Source organism: Prionailurus viverrinus, chromosome C1 (genome assembly GCF_022837055.1).
Source record: "Prionailurus viverrinus isolate Anna chromosome C1, UM_Priviv_1.0, whole genome shotgun sequence".
Lineage (NCBI taxonomy): Eukaryota > Metazoa > Chordata > Mammalia > Carnivora > Felidae > Prionailurus > Prionailurus viverrinus.
The window spans coordinates 145,386,586-145,392,585 of NC_062568.1; positions in this window are offsets into that span (position 1 = coordinate 145,386,586).

A 6,000-nucleotide genomic window follows, 5' to 3' on the forward strand; every position below is an offset into this window, starting at 1 on the left:
GTGGACATTAAAGTTTACCATCTTGTAAGTACAGTCTCATGAGGGTACCTGCTGCTTTGGGCTCTCCAAATCCATTCCTGGTCACGGAGCATATCTACTCTGTAGCTTTGGGAACAGATTTGAAACATGGGAAGAGAAAAATGCTGCAAATACAGTTTTCGGGTCAGTATCACACACCCTTACTCTCTACATGGCTTTAGCGAGTGACTTGATCTCTGTGAGTTTTCAATTTCCACTTCTGTAAAGTAGTAATCAGAGAGCAACCTTTCAGGGTTCTTGGAAAGATTAAATGAGATAACTATGTGCATTTAATTGTTTAGCACAGGGGCCGGTACTTGGAACTAAGTGAGTAAACAACAGGGATCACTAATAATAATGTTAATCTCATTGTGTCGAGATGAGTGGCCTGAAGTCTGTGGCATGTCGCCCTGGATTTCTGTTGGCCAATGTTAGGAGTCACGGTCTTTTCGTCACCCTGTGGTTCACTGTACACAGACTGCAGTTTCAAGGTGAAAGACAGTAGTTTACAAGTAACAAAGGATTGCATGGTAGAGAATTACTTGCTCCTTGGCTGCTTTCACTGGGAAACACAGATTAACTGATCAACCATAAGGACTAGTCAGTTTCTTAAAACTTACTTAATAGACTCAAGTCTGGGCAGCAGCTTTCCCCAACTTTTCAAGTTCCGACATGCGTGCAGATATTTGCATGGTCCCCTACTAGCATTTTTACTCGGACAATATTTCTTTGTGTAATTCCTTAGGAAGTAGCCCTGGAGAGTTTCAGATGATCCATCAGGCTGCATGTGGAGGGGGTGGGAAAAGGCCCTGTAGGGGTTCTCTATTCAGAAGGGAAACGGGAGTGAGCTAACTATGAAAAATCTAATACAATTTTGCATGGTATGAGGTTTCAACTGGCTGCTCAGTTCTTTCCCAGATGCTGGAAAGCCAGAGAACCAATAGATTTTCTTTCAGCTGACAGTTCTTCGCACCTTGTAATGCCCTCAGCAAAACTGTTTATAAATGGTGACAACATCTACAGTTTGTTCGCTGTTCTCCCACCTTCCCTTTAAAAAAGTGATATGTCCAAACATAAATTTGAAATAGTAGTTCTTTTTTACATGAGTCAAGCCCCAAGTGATGAAAATTCAAAACACCAAAGTAAAGTGTGGCAAGGCTCTGGAACAGCTACCCCAGACCTAAGGATGGCTTACTTCCATGTGAAGGCAAACAACATACCACTCTTTTTTTCACATTTCATCAGCTAAATGCATACAATAACATTGATTCTTATGACTTTTATTAATTAATCTTCAGAAAGAGGCAAACATAAAAATTTACAGGACAAATGCATCAAAAAGAATAGCAGCAGGACACTGCTTTCCCAGCCAGACTTAAACTAAACCTTTAATTTACTTCGCTTCTTATAATCCTGGATGACTCTGAAGGAGGAAAAGAGTTTTTCAAGGAAAGAACATCACAGAACCCCAAAAGAAAAACAGATAACACCTCTCACATTGACGTCCCACATTGAGTTTATGTAGAGAAGGAATTTGTGCCTTGGTGTGTCGGGTCTGTTGCAGAATAAACTTAGGAACAGCTAAGCTCTGACACATCTCAGCAACCACAGGCTCAAGACTGTGCTAGTCTTGGAGCGCCTAGATGGCTCAATCGGTTAAGCATCCAACTCTTGGTTTTGGTTCGGGTCTTGATCTTGCAGTCGTTGAGATGGAGCCCTAGGTCCGGCTCTGTGCTGACAGCACGGAGCCTGCTGAGGTTCTCCCCTCTCTTTCTCTCTGCCCCTCCCCTGTTCATGCTTTCTCTCTCTCAAAATAAATTTTAAAAGAACTTAAAAACAAACAAAAAAAAAGATTGTGCCAGTCTGACCAGGCCTTCAGTTAGAAAGTAGAGTCTTTGGTCCTGCCTCAGAGCTGGGCACCAGTTGCATATTTAATTGATAATACCCATGCAACTATCTGAATAATTACATGTGATTTTTCTGTGTGTGGATGTTGAGCAGGATTCAAATTTCACTGTGGTCTTTGTTTTCAAATAACTCTCGTTAAAAGGAATTTTTTAGGGGCGCCTGGGTGGCGCAGTTGGTTAAGCGTCCAACTTCAGCCAGGTCACGATCTCGCGGTCCGTGAGTTCGAGCCCCGCGTCGGGCTCTGGGCTGATGGCTCAGAGCCTGGAGCCTGTTTCCGATTCTGTGTCTCCCTCTCTCTCTGCCCCTCCCCCGTTCATGCTCTGTCTCGCTCTGTCCCAAAAATAAATAAAAAACATTTAAAAAAAAAAATTTAAAAAAAAAAAAAAGGAATTTTTTAATTGAAGAACAATTTTGGCAATATATCTAGACACAGGAGAAGTATTATATTATACTAAAATATTAACTACCTCTTTTATTCACACAACTAGTGTGTGTGTGTGTGTGTGTGTGTGTCTATATATATATACATAAATATATATATATATATATATATATATATATATATATATTTGCCAGTCACTAGGCAAGAGCATCCAGATGCAAATTTAAATGAGACATATGAAATGTTATCAAGGAAGAATCACTTTAGCTGAGGAGCCAGACATGTAAGAAACAATTATAATGCAGTATAATAACTACTGCAAAAGACCAGCACAGAGTGCTATGGTAATACAGAACAAGACATGGCACATTCATCAGAAGGGAAAATTATGCCCTGGCTTTTAAAGATAAGTAGGAGTTTCTGCAAGCAGGAAAAAGGAAATTACTGGCCTGAAAGATTAAATGTAGTAATAATAGTATCCAATTGTTTTTCAGCCCCAAAGATGTGTCAAGTAACAAACTTTACAGGTATTATTTCAACTAATCCTCACAACAATCCAATGATTGTAGGTATAATATATTTATTTACCTTATAGATGAGGAAGCTGAGATACAAAGAAGCCAAGCAACGTGTCCAAGATCATATAGTTATAAGGTGGTAGACCTCTCAGGAAAGCTTAAAAAATCGTAACATGTTTATGAACTGGCCAAGGGTCTGATGTAATTTAATACTTACGCATGAGATTAAACAGCAGAGGAAGAGACTGTGAATCACCCAAGAGAGTGGGAAAGTAAATATATTAGAAATGTATCACAGTATTATAATATTATGGTATTATTTACCAGAAGCACTAAAAACCCACTTGATGTTCTTTATTAGAAGTCTGAGGTGAAACCATTCTATGTGATGTTCTGCTTGTCTCTAAACGTATTCAGCTGTATGGGTAAAGACAGAAAGTAAGCCAAAAGTTGTACAGAATCAAAATTGTGGTTTTTCTCAAGTGAATACAACAAAACAAGAGTGGGGCAAGGTGTTGAGGAGCCTGGTGTTAGGAAGATCAACTCCGTGCACATTTAAATCATCATGAAGTCATGAAGTTGGAGGTAATACTGGAAGGAGTGGCAATGAGCCAGGGGCGAGAATCATTGTGCTAAGAAGGGGATCACCCAGAGGTTAGCTGACGTGAGCAACAATGGATGAGTGGCGACAAATGAGATCAAACATGGGATTTTTAGAGGGGAGGAGAGACAGACTGATGTGGGCAGGCAGAAGAGGAGCAAGAGAACCTATTCTACCTGCAGGCCAGTGGGAAGGGGGCTTTGGAGAGAAAAAAAGGGGGGGCTCCCCCGTGAGAGGGATGTAAGGAACATTGTCCTTAGAACAGAACCAGATTTCCATTCAAGTGCAACCGTGAAGGGAATGTTTAGAGATGACGCTGGGAACGCAGCGTATTTCCCAAATATCAGATCAGATTCCCACTGGAAGAAGGCCAGGTGTTTTCAGGAACGCTGTGGGACACAGGTGAACCTTGTGGGGATTACAGTATGGTTAGAACGGGGTGACCTGCACCCTGGTGGCTTTTGAGGTGACTGACATAATCGGGAAAAAGTATGATGGGTTCAAGGGAGTCAGTGATGGAGAGGCTGTGGTGGGGAAGGTGTTTCTAGGGCTTCCTTTTTTAGCCATGAATATGGAAGTAGAAAACTGTGGAAAGAAGGTTCTCTCAGACTCTCAAGAACATTCAAATTTACTACAGTGTCCCGACCTGTTTTCACTGAGCTTATAATAAAAGAGAAAATTCATCTGAATTGGAAGGTAGAACAATCCTTTAAGTTCTCTAAATCCAGGGGGGAAAAGTCCAGAAGAATAACATGAAAGACACGCCTGCTACTCCAAGCTGAACGTAGCAGGAGCCAAAATCCCCACATCAAGCTCTCACATCCTGCGGTTGACATCCTGCATCCTTTACGCTTTATGTCACTTCTAAAGAAGGAACCCCTCCTCGTTGTGCATTCTTAGACCATTTCCCTTTGCCAAAAAAAAAAAAAAAAAAAGCCAAGATTTTTACAAAATTATTTATTCCATTTGTTTTTTTTCTTTTAAAACCTCCAAGAGTCAGAGGTTACTCCAACAGTAAGCTAGGAGGGTGGAAGAGGAAGGATTAATGACGCTTTCCCTAAAGAACAACAGATCAGATTCTCATCAGTAAAACAAAGGTCGTGGATATTATCAGGCAAGGAGAGAAATTTTAACATGGAGAAAATGAAAAGAAATAATCCAGAAGAAAATGAAAGGTCAAAGAATCGTCCTACTGCTTTTAATGCTTGGGGCCTCTGTTGAGCAGAGAAACATTGAAATAGACATTAGTGTCATCTCTTGCCTCTGCCTGCCCCATTTTGGTTGCTTTATCTCCACCTATAACTTAGAAAGAGCAATTATAAACAAATGGGCCCCAGCGTGAGCACCTCTCTGCCAGCCTCTCAGGGTCAACTGTCTCCTCCCCAGTTCCCCGCACCAGCAGAGTGATGCATGGCCCCTGGATGTCAGCATGAGGAGGAACTGAGGAGGCAAGCGGCCTGTGATTTAAACCCATGCCTGCTTTTGTCCGCTCTGCATGGAATTGCATCAGGAAGGGAGCCTGGACAAAGCTTTGCTACTTTAGAATACAGGAATGGATACGGGATATATGATGAGCATACAGAGTAATTTAAGGGGAAAAAAGCAATGGAAATCATTTCCCATTATAATCCCCGTGAATTGCCTTACATCTCTAATATAGATCGCCTGGGAAATAATTTAAAAGCATTTAAAAATATCTTCCATTTTCTATTATGAGCCTTTGGATTTCCACAGTTTGAAAGAGTGAAGAGACTGTAGCTTAGAAAACTAATTACAAAACATAAAAATGCTCAAGTCTAATGGAACATATCAGATTGGAGGAGGATTCCAGCAATGGCAGGCAGTATTACAAATGCAGCCTGAATGAAAGAGCCACATCTGAAAGGGAGACAGCAGTTACTACCTAAATGTCTTACTCTCAACATCTTTGTTTTACATTTTCTTTGTTCCTGTTGGCTTACTAATTAGCTGTGATTTTTTTTAATGCCCCTTACAGTAGGTTAATTTTGTCTAACTCACCAGCAGGGGTTTTTGTAATACATAATTCACAGAGCAATGTCAATGATTAAAATTCTTTCATTAACACAGCACCTTAAAGATAATAAATATGAAGCATTTAGCTTCCAATCTATGGGTGCAGAAAGCCTAATTTTGCATGGAAAGAAAATGCATGCTCAGATAACTTGCAACTGGAGAACAAAATGAGATCTGTTTTAGGGTATTGCAAACACAAAGTCAAACAAATCAAAGAGCACTTATTTTGAGAACAATAACGTAACAGGGGGGTTTCGGAGAAGGAATTCAAATAATGTACTCGAAGAATGCAAAACATTGCAGCCAGAAGGGCTCTTTTCTGGCATTTTTGTGGGCAGTGCTACGCCACTGCAGATGATCAGCTGAGGAGAGGGTCAACACGGCTTGAGCTGAAAGTTGTCAGTGGTGTGGTGCAAGTTGCTTTCATCTCCATGTGGCATTACTCTTCACTCTCCCCAAGATTTTTAACAGGTCTGACTCATCAGGATACGAGAAGAGCAATGCAATAATTAGATACAGGGTATGAGATCTCATTTTGA